The sequence below is a fragment of the Ambystoma mexicanum genome, chromosome 6p (genome assembly GCF_040938575.1).
Source record: "Ambystoma mexicanum isolate Mex_15411 chromosome 6p, UKY_AmexF1_1, whole genome shotgun sequence".
Classification (NCBI taxonomy): Eukaryota; Metazoa; Chordata; class Amphibia; order Caudata; family Ambystomatidae; genus Ambystoma; species Ambystoma mexicanum.
Window position 1 is genome coordinate 186,677,517 of NC_090935.1, and position 18,358 is coordinate 186,695,874.

Genomic DNA, 18,358 nt, shown 5'->3' on the forward strand with positions numbered 1-18,358 from the left:
CGTTGTACTGAAATGTTCGTAGGGGGTGTCCTGAAAACGGTGTCCGTATTGTTCGCTGGCAAGTTCAAAGTGTTCTAAAAACACTCACATTGTTCGCGGACATTAAAAGTTTCCCATAGATCATAGTTGAAATGTCTGACTCTATGGATGTGATATGCTGCGGTGGTTGTTGCCAGGGCATAGAGTCTTGGGTGCATGGCCATTTGGCCATGCACCCAAGACTCTATGCCCTGGCAACAACCACCGCAGGATATCAAATTCATATTTGCTTATAACTTTGGGTGAAAAACAAATGTATAAGGAACAAAGGTATTAGATACTATGGATGTGATATGCTGCTATGGTTGTCCTTATTATTGTATACTTACTGTTTGGTCTAGTAATGGGAGTCCATGTTTTTCTTCTTCATTTCTGTGATAAAAGAAAATAGCATGTTAGTATTAGTATTTTGTAATGACTTATTACATTGTATAAGCAATATACTTTTATTTTTTTTCGACCCTCATATTTAGTACAAATCAGAGTACTGTGCAATTTGCTCAGTTTCTGTATTTGTTGCTAAAATCATTGGGTCTGTGGGAGAAAAAAAAATCCATGTTGGATTAAAAAAAAAACATTTTTCTGTTATGCTACAGTTTATTTGTTTGTTTGTTTTCAGTGTTCACTTGTTGTTTCTGGCTAATGCTTTATACTTTGCTTTGTTGTATTTTTTTTGGAGCAGTAACAGATTCTTCATTTGTTTTGATATTATAAAATTTTGGAGCAGTTAGATACCAATTGGCGTATTCTAACTGTCTATTTTTTAAATATATTTTAGTAGTTTTGATTTACCTATTTGGATATTGTTAAATTGTGGGACAGTTAGATACCAATTGGCGTATTCTAACTGTGTATTTTTTGGCCTAATTTAGTGGTATTCATTTATCTGATTAGTTGTTGTACAATCTTTGAGCTGTTAGATAGCTTTTGGAGTATTCTAACAGTTTATATTTTTTTAACACAAATTTATAATTTTGTGACAGTTAGATACCAATTGGCGTATTCTAAGTGTGTATTTTTTGGTCTAATTTAGTGGTATTCATTTATCTGATTAGTTGTTGTAGAATCTTTGAGCAGTTAGATAGCTTTTGGAGTATTCTAACAGTTTATATTTTTGTAACACAAATTTACTTAAAGGTTTAAATACAGTTTATTTATCAAATTTTGGTTTTAAGAACATCAAATAAGCGTTTGTAAGATTTGCTGGTAATCTCTGCTTTAGAGTAATGATACTATCATTACATTCAAACCATCCACATTTCTTTTTTATGTATGCAGTGTAGTGCCCTGAATTGGTTGTGGCTCCTGCGTGGTAGATTATACCTATTGTTGTGAAGGTTTTCTTACCAAGTGATATTTGACCATGTGTGAATCCAGTCAGCTTGCAGTTGTTTTTGGTACCATCTGCATTGTAACGTAGAAGCATTAGTATTACGTATTTACTATGTGTTTGTATTACTAACGTGGAGCGATTATCTGAGTTGCAGGTAGAGCATAATCTACCATGGTTTGCATTTTGTACAAGTTGCTGAAATGGAATGGATTCACAATTTGGTATTGATATATATATGAAGCGTTCATTGGGGATTTCTTCTTGTGTCACATTGTTGCAGAGAGTGCATGTATGTTTCCACATGTATGAAAGCTGAAAGATTTCATTTATAGGTATGTTTTTGTTTTCCAGTACTTGTAGTAAGTACATTAGAAATTCTTGTGGATCTTCCTGTGAGTTTATAGTGAATTTCACCATTCCAGCACAGTAGTCCATTCCAAAAACACTATCAGGGTAATTCATAGAATTTCGCAGAAAAGTGTCGCAAGCGGCTGGCGCAGAGTGTCCGCATGCGATTGACTGCGCCAGGCACGTGCGCTAAAACCGATTTCCACGCACAGCGTATTCATGGATTTTAGGCTTCCAAACCAGCCGTGGTCGTTACTTGCAGGGTGAGCCTGTCCCCCCATGTGTGGAGGACCAGTCAAGGGCACCCATAATCCCCCCCCTCCCGTTGAGGCTGATGTGGCTGACACCATCCATGCTCAGCCCTTGTTGGACCAGCCCATTGTGGCACCAGACCTGGCTGACTCCATGGCTGACTTCCAGGTCAGCAGGCCTATGACACGTGCGCTGGTGCACGTTGATGTCACCATGCCACGTGCATCTGGGGCAGCAAGGTCATCTGCTGCACCAAGTAGGCAGGGCGGAGAGGCTGCAGGGGCAGCTGCGGCTCCATCCACCCCAGCCCTCACACACCCAGCCAGGACAGTGTCGGTCCTAGTCCATGCTGCTGACATTCCCCCTGACAATATCACACTAGAGCCAATGCCTGCACCAACTCCCATGCTGAGTGTGCAATCCCACTCTCCTCATACAGAGTCCACCAGGGCTCCTGCCCCTAGTGTCCAGAGCGGCGCAGGACACTCAGGATCACCACCACCTTCCAAGCGGAAGAGGAAGAGTGCTCGTCGGGCACAGGCTGATGCCCCAGACACGGCTACACAGTCCGGCCCGTCCAGGAAGCCCAGCTTCACGGATGACGAACTGAATGCACTTGTCGAGTATGTGTCCGCACATGACAACGAGATGGTCATTGTTGCAGGATCCAAGACCACACCTGCACAACGCCAGGCACACTGGCAGACCGTTGCGGACATCGTAAGTGCCCTTGGAATCGTGAGGCGCACAGCCAATGATTGCTATAAGCGCTGGAATGACCTAAAGCGCAGGGCAAAGAGTAAGCTGGCCTCAAGTCATGCCACAACTCTAGTGACTGGAGGTGGGTCTCCAGTAGTAGACATGGAACTCACTCCACATGAGTTAGTCGCTGGGACCTACGTCACGGAGGAACAGATCCAAGGCGTGTGAGATCTGGCTGATTACGACGCATTGTCCGGTGAGTGCACATGCATGTGTGTGTCATCCATGTGCATGGTGTGTGTGTGAGGGCTTCTGTTTGTGTGCCAGGTGAGAGTGTGTGCGCCTGAGTCGTATGGGTCAGCCATGTGCTTCATGCAATACATCCTGCGCAGCTGCATTTGGCCATAGCAGTATCCCTTCTGCCAACAGTAGACATCTAGCCCAACTGCACGCCAGTTGCCCTTGAAGTGTCACCTTGCCACAGCATTGTTGCTTATTTTTCACTGTTCATTCAGTCAGATTGTTTGCATTCCACCACCTTTACTAGGCATGTTGCAGTCCACTAGTCACATGTCTGGCATGGCTATGGTAAAGTGGAGTGACTTTGTTACCTGGATATCATTTGTTCACACATGTCCCTGTGCAATTGGACCATTTCAGACTGGCAGCTCCAGGTGAAAAATCTGACCTGTTAGAATTAGAAAAGCTATTACATGCGGGAACTGGACTGAATGAATAGGCGCTGCCCTCCTCTCCATCTTCACTCAATATCAATGGTACATGCCATCTGTGTGATGGCATGTGTGTTTCACCTGGCAATCACAGGCCAATGTGTGATGCCACTGCCAGGCAGCATGCAGAAAATGTGTTCATCTTCCATCTTGGTGTCATCAGTGTGTGCCATTTGCCTGCCCTTCATATGCAGTGAGGGTGCATGCATGGGAGGGTTTTAGTCATGTGGGACATGTGTCAATCAAGTACTGGTTCTCTTGCTTCTCAGCCCTCATTGTGTGCCATGGTGCTAATGCCTGTTTCCATTTCTTTGTTTTTATGTCTTTGCAGGGGAAGACGCACCTGATACTGCTGGGGTTGTGGAGATGGTGCAGACCCAGGAGGGGTCCGAGGGCCGACCAACCACCAGTGAGGGACGTTGTGTGGTGGTGGGTGAGAACCCACAAGTGCTGCAGGTCGTGCTCTCAAGGGGTGTCTCTGGCTGCACCTCCCCCGAGCTGTACTCAGGTGTTGATTCGGATGAGACCTACGTGCCGTCGCAGGTGAGTGTTCCAGGGAGGGAACCTGTTCTGTCCCACCCACCTGCACCAGGGTCAGAACCCTCAATGGGGATGTCAGTGTTGGCAGCTACGCCTTTGGTGGTTACGGATGCAGGGTCACACTCCGCGACATCTGATCCTGTTCCTGGGCCAGCAGATCAGAGGGGGAATGCAGTCCTGCAGCCTCAGGCAGTGCCGGCACAGCAAGGCGCAGTTCACCTTGCCCCAGACAGGTGTGGTGCCCGCCGACGTGGTGTCCGTACGCCACCTGGCAATACCGCATGGGAGCAATCCATTTACGGTATGGCAACACAACAGGCAGCATCATCCGAGATGATGGCTCAGGCCATGGATAGGGTGGCCACTTCCACTGTCCCCCCTGAAAGGCTGATGGAGCGACTAGAGCAGGCAACCGACTCCATCTGCCAGTCACACAGGGAGGACATGTTGGGGTCCAACAGGGACAGGCGGGCGGCACTGGCAACTCTGCAGGAGGCCATCTCCATTGAGTCCCAGGCCCACAGGGAAGCCCTGAGGCAGGAGCTCCTTCACCTCAGGACGACTCTTGTTGAGCTTGAGGCTTCAACACACCAAAGGACAGAACAGCAGCTGGAGCGTCTCACCCGTACGCTCTCAGCTGAGATGCAGGCAACGAGGGCGGAGGTCCGGGCATCCCGTGAGTTGTTGCATGGGGACCTCCGCACACTCATCCTCCAGAACCAGACCTACCACACCCGCATGCTTGCAGCCATGGAGGAGCAGATTAGGGCCTTGCGTGGGCTGCCTCCCATAGTGCAACCACCTCCGGATGCAGCTGCACAGGGTGATAATAGCGACAGCAGTGATACTCCCACAATAGGGTAGCCGTGTGGGCCATGAGCCCATTGAGGTGTTTTTTTTTCCCAGGACCCACACAGGTGGGTTTTGTTGTGCACCCTGTCCTCGGACCTCCTGGGTGGCCTCCCAAACCCCCCGGGCCCATCAATGGCCATTTTTAATTTTTATTTTTATTTTTTATTTTAATTTTTATTTTTATTTTTAATTTCTAAATATTTTTTCCCAATTTTTTTGGGACAATTTGTTGGCTTCCGTGGTTCCTGTGGGCATACGCAGCATTGTGGCTGGGCACATGCAGGCTTGTCATGTATTTGGTTCAGATGCTTGGGTTTGAGTCACACACACCCCTCCTGCTTCCCGTTTCCATAGGCTTGCAAAGGGTGTGCCCAAGTGACATTGACGTACATGGTGACATTGGACTCCCACTACATGTGTGGGTAGTCTAGTCAATACTGTGTATACATTCCTAGAACACCATTTCCTTGTACGTGCTTTTCGTGGAGAGCGAGTGGGTGAATTCTGTACTTCTTGTCGTTTCACACGCGATTTACTTCACGGCGTTTCAAGTTCGTATTCCCTGTTACCTCTGACAGCTTTTTCTCTTTTTTCTCTTATACTGGTTTACCTGGGCCTGTTCCCTCAAACAGTGTTCCCTTCTACTGTTGTCCTGTCTCCTCAGACAGCGTACACATCTTCTTTTGGCGGGGGTGTTGCCAACCAAACACGCTCCTTTTTCACGCTCTTTTACCTGGCAGACGGTGAGTCACGCACGTATCGAACATCTGTGCTTGCCCCGTGTGTAGCCTACCCCTTCAGAGGTCATTCTAGGCTGCGTGTGACACGCATACGTTCATTCTTGTGTTACTGGGTGCCACAGCGTAGTGCAGGTTTTTCTTTCTGCACACGTGGTCTAGGAGGGGTTGCGTGCACGTCATCTCCCTTTTTTGGGGCTCCTGTGCGTAGCGTGACCCGTCATCTTTCCCCAGGGGTTACAATCAGCCTTGCAAGAGCACTAGGGTACAATTACCATCTGGTACCCAACCCCTTTGACCCCCAATTGCCCAGGACAATAGTTTACAGCCACTCCCATACGCACATTTACATCAGTGCCATGGCTGGGAGGCGAGGATTCCGTAAGGGTGGCAAAGGTGGAAGAGCCACAAGTGGTGGCCGTGGTGGATCCGGTAGGGGACGTGGTCGTTACTTGCAGGGTGAGCCTGTCCCCCCATGTGTGGAGGACCAGTCAAGGGCACCCATAATCCCCCCCCTCCCGTTGAGGCTGATGTGGCTGACACCATCCATGCTCAGCCCTTGTTGGACCAGCCCATTGTGGCAACAGACCTGGCTGACTCCATGGCTGACTTCCAGGTCAGCAGGCCTATGACACATGCGCTGGTGCACGTTGATGTCACCATGCCACGTGCATCTGGGGCAGCAAGGTCATCTGCTGCACCAAGTAGGCAGGGCGGAGAGGCTGCAGGGGCAGCTGCGGCTCCATCCACCCCAGCCCTCACACACCCAGCCAGGACAGTGTCGGTCCTAGTCCATGCTGCTGACATTCCCCCTGACACCATCACACTAGAGCCAATGCCTGCACCAACTCCCATGCTGAGTGTGCAATCCCACTCTCCTCATACAGAGTCCACCAGGGCTCCTGCCCCTAGTGTCCAGAGTGGCGCAGGACACTCAGGATCACCACCACCTTCCAAGCGGAAGAGGAAGAATGCTCGTCGGGCACAGGCTGATGCCCCAGACACGGCTACACAGTCCGGCCCGTCCAGGAAGCCCAGCTTCACGGATGACGAACTGAATGCACTTGTCAAGTATGTGTCCGCACATGACAACGAGATGGTCATTGTTGCAGGATCCAAGACCACACCTGCACAACGCCAGGCACACTGGCAGACCGTTGCGGACATCGTAAGTGCCCTTGGAATCGTGAGGCGCACAGCCAATGATTGCTATAAGCGCTGGAATGACCTAAACCGCAGGGCAAAGAGTAAGCTGGCCTCAAGTCATGCCGCAACTCTAGTGACTGGAGGTGGGTCTCCAGTAGTAGACATGGAACTCACTCCACATGAGTTAGTCGCTGGGACCTACGTCACGGAGGAACAGATCCAAGGCGTGTGAGATCTGGCTGATTACGACGCATTGTCCGGTGAGTGCACATGCATGTGTGTGTCATCCATGTGCATGGTGTGTGTGTGAGGGCTTCTGTTTGTGTGCCAGGTGAGAGTGTGTGCGCCTGAGTCGTATGGGTCAGCCATGTGCTTCATGCAATACATCCTGCGCAGCTGCATTTGGCCATAGCAGTATCCCTTCTGCCAACAGTAGACATCTAGCCCAACTGCACGCCAGTTGCCCTTGAAGTGTCACCTTGCCACAGCATTGTTGCTTATTTTTCACTGTTCATTCAGTCAGATTGTTTGCATTCCACCACCTTTACTAGGCATGTTGCAGTCCACTAGTCACATGTCTGGCATGGCTATGGTAAAGTGGAGTGACTTTGTTACCTGGATATCATTTGTTCACACATGTCCCTGTGCAATTGGACCATTTCAGACTGGCAGCTCCAGGTGAAAAATCTGACCTGTTAGAATTAGAAAAGCTATTACATGCGGGAACTGGACTGAAATAATAGGTGCTGCCCTCCTCTCCATCTTCACTCAATATCAATGGTACATGCCATCTGTGTGATGGCATGTGTGTTTCACCTGGCAATCACAGGCCAATGTGTGATGCCACTGCCAGGCAGCATGCAGAAAATGTGTTCATCTTCCATCTTGGTGTCATCAGTGTGTGCCATTTGCCTGCCCTTCATATGCAGTGAGGGTGCATGCATGGGAGGGTTTTAGTCATGTGGGACATGTGTCAATCAAGTACTGGTTCTCTTGCTTCTCAGCCCTCATTGTGTGCCATGGTGCTAATGCCTGTTTCCATTTCTTTGTTTTTATGTCTTTGCAGGGGAAGACGCACCTGATACTGCTGGGGTTGTGGAGATGGTGCAGACCCAGGAGGGGTCCGAGGGCCGACCAACCACCAGTGAGGGACGTTGTGTGGTGGTGGGTGAGAACCCACAAGTGCTGCAGGTCGCGCTCTCAAGGGGTGTCTCTGGCTGCACCTCCCCCGAGCTGTACTCAGGTGTTGATTCGGATGAGACCTACGTGCCGTCGCAGGTGAGTGTTCCAGGGAGGGAACCTGTTCTGTCCCACCCACCTGCACCAGGGTCAGAACCCTCAATGGGGATGTCAGTGTTGGCAGCTACGCCTTTGGTGGTTACGGATGCAGGGTCACACTCCGCGACATCTGATCCTGTTCCTGGGCCAGCAGATCAGAGGGGGAATGCAGTCCTGCAGCCTCAGGCAGTGCCGGCACAGCAAGGCGCAGTTCACCTTGCCCCAGACAGGTGTGGTGCCCGCCGACGTGGTGTCCGTACGCCACCTGGCAATACCGCATGGGAGCAATCCATTTACGGTATGGCAACACAACAGGCAGCATCATCCGAGATGATGGCTCAGGCCATGGATAGGGTGGCCACTTCCACTGTCCCCCCTGAAAGGCTGATGGAGCGACTAGAGCAGGCAACCGACTCCATCTGCCAGTCACACAGGGAGGACATGTTGGGGTCCAACAGGGACAGGCGGGCGGCACTGGCAACTCTGCAGGAGGCCATCTCCATTGAGTCCCAGGCCCACAGGGAAGCCCTGAGGCAGGAGCTCCTTCACCTCAGGACGACTCTTGTTGAGCTTGAGGCTTCAACACACCAAAGGACAGAACAGCAGCTGGAGCGTCTCACCCGTACGCTCTCAGCTGAGATGCAGGCAACGAGGGCGGAGGTCCGGGCATCCCGTGAGTTGTTGCATGGGGACCTCCGCACACTCATCCTCCAGAACCAGACCTACCACACCCGCATGCTTGCAGCCATGGAGGAGCAGATTAGGGCCTTGCGTGGGCTGCCTCCCATAGTGCAACCACCTCCGGATGCAGCTGCACAGGGTGATAATAGCGACAGCAGTGATACTCCCACAATAGGGTAGCCGTGTGGGCCATGAGCCCATTGAGGTGTTTTTTTTTCCCAGGACCCACACAGGTGGGTTTTGTTGTGCACCCTGTCCTCGGACCTCCTGGGTGGCCTCCCAAACCCCCCGGGCCCATCAATGGCCATTTTTAATTTTTATTTTTATTTTTTATTTTAATTTTTATTTTTATTTTTAATTTCTAAATATTTTTTCCCAATTTTTTTGGGACAATTTGTTGGCTTCCGTGGTTCCTGTGGGCATACGCAGCATTGTGGCTGGGCACATGCAGGCTTGTCATGTATTTGGTTCAGATGCTTGGGTTTGAGTCACACACACCCCTCCTGCTTCCCGTTTCCATAGGCTTGCAAAGGGTGTGCCCAAGTGACATTGACGTACATGGTGACATTGGACTCCCACTACATGTGTGGGTAGTCTAGTCAATACTGTGTATACATTCCTAGAACACCATTTCCTTGTACGTGCTTTTCGTGGAGAGCGAGTGGGTGAATTCTGTACTTCTTGTCGTTTCACACGCGATTTACTTCACGGCGTTTCAAGTTCGCATTCCCTGTTACCTCTGACAGCTTTTTCTCTTTTTTCTCTTATACTGGTTTACCTGGGCCTGTTCCCTCAAACAGTGTTCCCTTCTACTGTTGTCCTGTCTCCTCAGACAGCGTACACATCTTCTTTTGGCGGGGGTGTTGCCAACCAAACACGCTCCTTTTTCACGCTCTTTTACCTGGCAGACGGTGAGTCACGCACGTATCGAACATCTGTGCTTGCCCCGTGTGTAGCCTACCCCTTCAGAGGTCATTCTAGGCTGCGTGTGACACGCATACGTTCATTCTTGTGTTACTGGGTGCCACAGCGTAGTGCAGATTTTTCTTTCTGCACACGTGGTCTAGGAGGGGTTGCGTGCACGTCATCTCCCTTTTTTGGGGCTCCTGTGCATAGCATGACCCGTCATCTTTCCCCAGGGGTTACAATCAGCCTTGCAAGAGCACTAGGGTACAATTACCATCTGGTACCCAACCCCTTTGACCCCCAATTGCCCAGGACAATAGTTTACAGCCACTCCCATACGCACATTTACATCAGTGCCATGGCTGGGAGGCGAGGATTCCGTAAGGGTGGCAAAGGTGGAAGAGCCACAAGTGGTGGCCGTGGTGGATCCGGTAGGGGACGTGGTCGTTACTTGCAGGGTGAGCCTGTCCCCCCATGTGTGGAGGACCAGTCAAGGGCACCCATAATCCCCCCCCTCCCGTTGAGGCTGATGTGGCTGACACCATCCATGCTCAGCCCTTGTTGGACCAGCCCATTGTGGCAACAGACCTGGCTGACTCCATGGCTGACTTCCAGGTCAGCAGGCCTATGACACATGCGCTGGTGCACGTTGATGTCACCATGCCACGTGCATCTGGGGCAGCAAGGTCATCTGCTGCACCAAGTAGGCAGGGCGGAGAGGCTGCAGGGGCAGCTGCGGCTCCATCCACCCCAGCCCTCACACACCCAGCCAGGACAGTGTCGGTCCTAGTCCATGCTGCTGACATTCCCCCTGACACCATCACACTAGAGCCAATGCCTGCACCAACTCCCATGCTGAGTGTGCAATCCCACTCTCCTCATACAGAGTCCACCAGGGCTCCTGCCCCTAGTGTCCAGAGCGGCGCAGGACACTCAGGATCACCACCACCTTCCAAGCGGAAGAGGAAGAGTGCTCGTCGGGCACAGGCTGATGCCCCAGACACGGCTACACAGTCCGGCCCGTCCAGGAAGCCCAGCTTCACGGATGACGAACTGAATGCACTTGTCGAGTATGTGTCCGCACATGACAACGAGATGGTCATTGTTGCAGGATCCAAGACCACACCTGCACAACGCCAGGCACACTGGCAGACCGTTGCGGACATCGTAAGTGCCCTTGGAATCGTGAGGCGCACAGCCAATGATTGCTATAAGCGCTGGAATGACCTAAAGCGCAGGGCAAAGAGTAAGCTGGCCTCAAGTCATGCCGCAACTCTAGTGACTGGAGGTGGGTCTCCAGTAGTAGACATGGAACTCACTCCACATGAGTTAGTCGCTGGGACCTACGTCACGGAGGAACAGATCCAAGGCGTGTGAGATCTGGCTGATTACGACGCATTGTCCGGTGAGTGCACATGCATGTGTGTGTCATCCATGTGCATGGTGTGTGTGTGAGGGCTTCTGTTTGTGTGCCAGGTGAGAGTGTGTGCGCCTGAGTCGTATGGGTCAGCCATGTGCTTCATGCAATACATCCTACGCAGCTGCATTTGGCCATAGCAGTATCCCTTCTGCCAACAGTAGACATCTAGCCCAACTGCACGCCAGTTGCCCTTGAAGTGTCACCTTGCCACAGCATTGTTGCTTATTTTTCACTGTTCATTCAGTCAGATTGTTTGCATTCCACCACCTTTACTAGGCATGTTGCAGTCCACTAGTCACATGTCTGGCATGGCTATGGTAAAGTGGAGTGACTTTGTTACCTGGATATCATTTGTTCACACATGTCCCTGTGCAATTGGACCATTTCAGACTGGCAGCTCCAGGTGAAAAATCTGACCTGTTAGAATTAGAAAAGCTATTACATGCGGGAACTGGACTGAATGAATAGGTGCTGCCCTCCTCTCCATCTTCACTCAATATCAATGGTACATGCCATCTGTGTGATGGCATGTGTGTTTCACCTGGCAATCACAGGCCAATGTGTGATGCCACTGCCAGGCAGCATGCAGAAAATGTGTTCATCTTCCATCTTGGTGTCATCAGTGTGTGCCATTTGCCTGCCCTTCATATGCAGTGAGGGTGCATGCATGGGAGGGTTTTAGTCATGTGGGACATGTGTCAATCAAGTACTGGTTCTCTTGCTTCTCAGCCCTCATTGTGTGCCATGGTGCTAATGCCTGTTTCCATTTCTTTGTTTTTATGTCTTTGCAGGGGAAGACGCACCTGATACTGCTGGGGTTGTGGAGATGGTGCAGACCCAGGAGGGGTCCGAGGGCCGACCAACCACCAGTGAGGGACGTTGTGTGGTGGTGGGTGAGAACCCACAAGTGCTGCAGGTCGTGCTCTCAAGGGGTGTCTCTGGCTGCACCTCCCCCGAGCTCTACTCAGGTGTTGATTCGGATGAGACCTACGTGCCGTCGCAGGTGAGTGTTCCAGGGAGGGAATCTGTTCTGTCCCACCCACCTGCACCAGGGTCAGAACCCTCAATGGGGATGTCAGTGTTGGCAGCTACGCCTTTGGTGGTTACGGATGCAGGGTCACACTCCGCGACATCTGATCCTGTTCCTGGGCCAGCAGATCAGAGGGGGAATGCAGTCCTGCAGCCTCAGGCAGTGCCGGCACAGCAAGGCGCAGTTCACCTTGCCCCAGACAGGTGTGGTGCCCGCCGACGTGGTGTCCATACGCCACCTGGCAATACCGCATGGGAGCAATCCATTTACGGTATGGCAACACAACAGGCAGCATCATCCGAGATGATGGCTCAGGCCATGGATAGGGTGGCCACTTCCACTGTCCCCCCTGAAAGGCTGATGGAGCGACTAGAGCAGGCAACCGACTCCATCTGCCAGTCACACAGGGAGGACATGTTGGGGTCCAACAGGGACAGGCGGGCGGCACTGGCAACTCTGCAGGAGGCCATCTCCATTGAGTCCCAGGCCCACAGGGAAGCCCTGAGGCAGGAGCTCCTTCACCTCAGGACGACTCTTGTTGAGCTTGAGGCTTCAACACACCAAAGGACAGAACAGCAGCTGGAGCGTCTCACCCGTACGCTCTCAGCTGAGATGCAGGCAATGAGGGCGGAGGTCCGGGCATCCCGTGAGTTGTTGCATGGGGACCTCCGCACACTCATCCTCCAGAACCAGACCTACTACACCCGCATGCTTGCAGCCATGGAGGAGCAGACTAGGGCCTTGCGTGGGCTGCCTCCCATAGTGCAACCACCTCCGGATGCAGCTGCACAGGGTGATAATAGCGACAGCAGTGATACTCCCACAATAGGGTAGCCGTGTGGGCCATGAGCCCATTGAGGTGTTTTTTTTTCCCAGGACCCACACAGGTGGGTTTTGGTGTGCACCCTGTCCTCGGACCTCCTGGGTGGCCTCCCAAACCCCCCCGGGCCCATCAATGGCCATTTTTGATTTTTATTTTTTATTTTTATTTTTATTTTTATTTTTAATTTCTAAATATTTTTTCCCAATTTTTTTGGGACAATTTGTTGGCTTCCGTGGTTCCTGTGGGCATACGCAGCATTGTGGCTGGGCACATGCAGGCTTGTCATTTATTTGGTTCAGATGCTTGGGTTTTAGTCACACACACCCCTCCTGCTTCCCGTTTCCATGGGCTTGCAAAGGGTGTGCCCAAGTGACATTGACGTACATGGTGACATTGGACTCCCACTACATGTGTGGGTAGTCTAGTCAATACTGTGTATACATTCCTAGTGCATATTGCTGTTGTGTTGTACACTGCATGTTGCATTGATGTGTCACTCATCATCTGTGTCTACCTCCCAATTTGCAGGTCCCTTCCTCATGTCTTCACAAGGCCCTCTAGTCTGGAGATGGGGTCCATGTTGGCAGCAGTGCAGCTACAACTCTACATGGCGCCAACACTGCACAGTTGGTAGTGGTGGGAGTGCAGGCATTTCCAGGTGGTGAGACTACTAATATATAACATTTGTGATGTCATGTTAATGGTAGTACCTGCTCAAGTTTGTTGTTGGTCCTGCATTACTGTGAGCATTTCAGGTGTTGCAAGTTTCAATTAGGGACACTCTACATTGCGACACTAGTGTCATGTTGTGGGGATTACTTTGTTTACCTGCAAATAGCATGACATGGCACGGTGTGTCGTGTGGCGGTGCTGGGGATGGGTTGGCTGACATGGCACTGTCCTCTTGTTGAATTTTGCAAGTGTGTATTCATTTTAGCTGCTTGAATGTGTTACTTCACAAAACTGCATTGGTGGTGTCTGTGTGGGTAGGGATGCACACATTGTGACACTTCCAGGTGTACAATCTCAGGCTGATATGGTTTTCACGGTTCATTCTCCAGACATTCAGGATCAGTGTCAGGTTGAGTCATCATTGATTGTCAGATGGAATGTGCCAGCGCAGTGTGCACTCCACAGGGGTGTGATTTCTATGTGAAGTAATTAGCCACTAGCTGTGTACGGGCTGCCTCCCCCGTGCCCTTTCCCCTCCCATGCGCGGCGGCTGTGCATGTGGTTGGGGATGTGGGGCCACCACCATGTCCACGGCCAGGCCCCGGCGTGTTGCAACGTTGTGCAGGACACATGCTGCCACTATGATCCTGCACACTACTGAGGGAGCGTACAACAGCTGCCTGCCAGAACGGTCAAGGGAGCGAAAGCGTGACTTTAGCACTCCGAATGTGCGCTCCACTATGCCCCGGGTTCTAATGTGGGCTGTGTTATATCTTACCTCGGGTGGCGTGGTGGGGTTCCGAATTGGCGTCATCATGCGGGGGCTGAGAGGGTAGGCACTGTCCCCTGTGGAGGTGGTGATTGGTATCATTGGTGGGGTTGTGACCTTGCTCAGTATCTGACATGCATGCATGTGCAGTGGCATTCATACTCACCAAGCAGCCATGTATCGCCATGCCGCCCAGCTCCTAGGTCCCGGCTTAGGGTGGACATTCGGTAAATGAAGCTGTCGTGGGTGGACCCGGGATAGTTGGCATATACTGAGGTGATGATTCCCTTGGCATTACATACTACCTGCACGTTGATGGAATGCCAGTGCTTGCGGTTCCTATAGATGTGCTCAGATGCCCTGGGGGGACGTAGAGCCACATGGGTGCAGTCGATGGCACCTAGCACTTTGGGGAATCGTGCCACAGCATAAAAATCCAGGGCGGCAGCATGCCTTTCTGCAGGGGTTCTGGGCAGGTATATGTGCCTGCGACTGATGGGCGTGCAGTGATGATGTTCAAGACCTGGTGTAGGCAGCGTGACTGGGTGGCCTCTGATACACCACCCACAATGGCACTTGTCCGCTGAAATGATCCAGTGGCTAAGAAGTGCAGTACATTGAGGACCTTCTCCAGGGGGCTGAGTGCTTGGGAGCACAGGGTGGGTGATGTGAGGTCATCCTCCCACTCACTCACCAGGTCCAGTATAATGTGTGGTGGAAACCTGTACCTCCCATGCACCTGGTCATCAGGCATCCCGAAAAGGCTAGTTCTGGGTGTGAATATTCTGGCCCTGACTATCCTCCTCCTCCTCCTTTGGTAGGCCACGCCCACTGCTGCTAGGAACGGTATGTTCATCCTGGGTCTGAGCTTGTTATTTTGTTAGCGCGCAAATTAATGCGTTGCGCGTGTTGAAGGCGAGCGTGTGACCCGCGCACCCCTGAAATCCAGTACCCAGTCCAATAGCGTGTGGAAATTCCCGCGCACCCCGGGATACAGGTGCGCTGACGTACTTGCGTGTGTAAGTGTCCGTGCACCCCTGATATACACGTACATAGGCCAATCGCGTGTACGCGCACTTTTGTCCAATTACACGTGATGACACCCTGACGTGCTGTCCAATTACACGCGATGACACTCTGACGTGCAGTCTTTCCACGTGTGCTCTGTCATCATGTGCTGTGTGGGAAACACCCGTGCGGGTCACGTCACAGACGCGTTTACGCGCTGAGGGCCTTTGGTCCAATAGAATCGCGTATGCGTGCTGACGCGTTTACGCGCTGAGGGCCTTTGGTCCAATAGAATCGCATATGCGTGCTGACGCGCTTACGCGCTAAGGGCCTTTCCTTGATTTTCACGCTGACGTGCAGGATTTTCACGTGCCAAATCACTCCGTACCAAGCTGGCCACGCGTAAGCACACAGAAGACCACGCTCCTGCCCAGAAGGCCGAACTACTGCCCCCCCAGAGCCCTGAGCACGCTCCCACCTGCCATCTGCTGCTGCCTGACTGCCTGCTGCCCACGTGCACTGCCATTTGCTGCCTGCACATCAGCCAGGGGTGCTGTTGCTGTGACCACCCCTGCTGGAACCGAAGACTCCCGACTGGAATTCCATCGCTCCACAGCCCAGCCCCAGGACCCAGTTGCCCACCCACTCCTGCCTCTGGGGTTGTCATGTCGGGGCAAACACCATCTGTGACCACTGACAACCCCCGGCCAGAGAGGCAGAGGGGCACCAGCTTCAGTGCCACCGAAGTTGGTGTCCTGGTGGAGCAAGTCCTGGGGCAGTATGATGCCCTCTTCGGAAGTTCCCGCGCCCACAAGGAAGGACGGACTCGGATCTGGACTGACATCGTGACTGCCATCAACGCGGAGGGGGTGGCAGTCCGGGACTTACAACATGTCAGGAAGCGCTGGGAGGACTTCAGGTCCAGGACCCTGAACAAGGCCCGGCGCCTCTTGAAGGCAGCGGATGCCAAGGGGCGCCGGGGCCACTTGTCGGAAGAACAGATGGGGGTCCTGGAACGCATATCCCTAGCGCTCCACGTCCAGGTCCTAGAGAAGCAGACCCGTCTGGAGTCGAGCAGTGAGTGTACATGCATCCTGATTGTGAGCAGTGCGTGTGGTGATTATTCGGTATTGTGCAGGTTGCACATCTGTTTGTATGGGGTCGAGTATGGGTGGGGGTGTACAGGGCCGTGGGGCTGACACATGCGAGGGCTGTAATGTGTGAGACATGGATGGTGCTTGTGTGTGTAGGCTTGCATGGCAAATGCAGTTGTGCGTGCACACATGTTTGGATGAATGTGTATGTAAGTAGACATGTCCGTGATGTCACGCATGTATGTTGTTTTCGGCAGCATGTATGAGCACTGTGTACATGTGCATGTGTGTGTATTTGACAAGGGTGCAACAGTGATGCAACATGGATGCATGTGACAGCGGTATGTGGAAGCCTGATTGGCAGATGTGACATGGATGCCAGTCTGAACAGTGCGACACTTGGCAGAGGTGTACACATGCATGCAAGTGTGGTGGTGTGTGTACATGTGTGGTGCACTTCCTGTGTTGCATGTGATGTCTGGCTCCCCTTTGGCTGCTGATGCTGTTGTATGTGTAGGGATGGTGGTGGCAGTTGCGATATGGCTGTGGTATGGCTCATGTGTGCGAGTTGCAATGACATGTGTGTTGGGGATTGTGATGACATGTCTGAGGTTTGCCAATGCCACTCATGTGCAACTGTCATGTGTGTATGTGTCCATTGTACAGTGCCCTGATGCCTGTGTTTTGTTTCTCCCTGTCTGCAGCGTCAACTGATGAAGAGGGCGGAGAAGGTGCTGTGGAGCACAGCGGCGGGGATCCGACCGCCAGCCGGAGACGCAAGGTCCGGCTCCCCTCCCGTGTTGTCATCTCGTCGGGGAGTGAGGAATCCGGTGACGCGTCCCAGGCCGCAGCTGCCGGGGGGAGGTCCAAGAGGCGGAGGTTGCAGTTGGACTCCTCGGCAGCAGAAGGGGCAGCTGGGACCCCACAGGGCCCAACAGGGGAAGATGGCACAGAGTCATCCAGGTTGGTGGGGGGTTTGGTGGAGGAGGAGGCCATGCAAGCACCAGAGACGGGGTCTGGAGGTGGGGATCCCACTGGTGCTAGTGGTGCAGTGCAGGACCAGGGACAGGAGGCAGCACAGGCCGCCGCGGAGGTGCCTGTGTGCAATCCTGTCCCCGATCCTGTCCCTGCATCATCTTGCACCAGCAGGGATGCCTACGTCCAGACCCGTTTTCAGGCAGGGGATGAGCTGACGTCAACTGGCCTTCCTCTGCCTGCGGACATGGCCATCCAGGTCCGGGTTGAGCCTGTCCTGGCTGGTGTGGCGTTGCGTCAACGGGCCATGCGAGGTGACCTGCAGTCTTTTCATGGAGAGACTGCACGTCATCTCGAATGGCTCGTTGACCACGTCAGCCTGCTGGGACAGGTCACCCAGGCCGGATTCCGCCGTCTGATGGGGCTTGCTCCGACCCCCTCCTCAACTGGACCCCCTACGCGCCAGTCGTCCTCTGTGCCATCTTCCCACCCATCAGTCACCTGGGTGCCCTGTGGAGCTGCCTCTGACGGTGCGGCCAGGCTGGTGGAGGAGGCATCCCTGCCACAGTCGGGAGTCGGAGGTCCAGCAGGGGTGGCCACATCAACAACTGCACCCCAGCCGGCGGAGGATGTGCAGGCAGCAGGAGGCAGTGCATGGGCAGAGGCAGAGCAGCAGCAGCAACATGGTGGGAGACATGAAGGCTCGGGGCTTTCGACATCGGAGGAGCAGGCATCGGCCGGAGGGCAGGGGGACCCAGGACAGAGAGTGTCTTCCGTGTGGCAGCGGTTGGGCCACGCCATAGGTGCGGAGCAGCGGCGGGCGGAAGAGGCGCGGCTCACAATGGTCAGGGCGGAGAACTCCATGCGGAGGGCCCTGAGGCGGGCCGAGTGCCTCGAGGCAATCCGCAGGGGGTTGGAGGAGGACACGGCGTCGTCCCTACGGACCCTCGGGGCCATGGAACTGGACCGCCTCCGGGACATCGAACAGGAGTTCGATGATGCCCTGGCCCGGGACACCACGG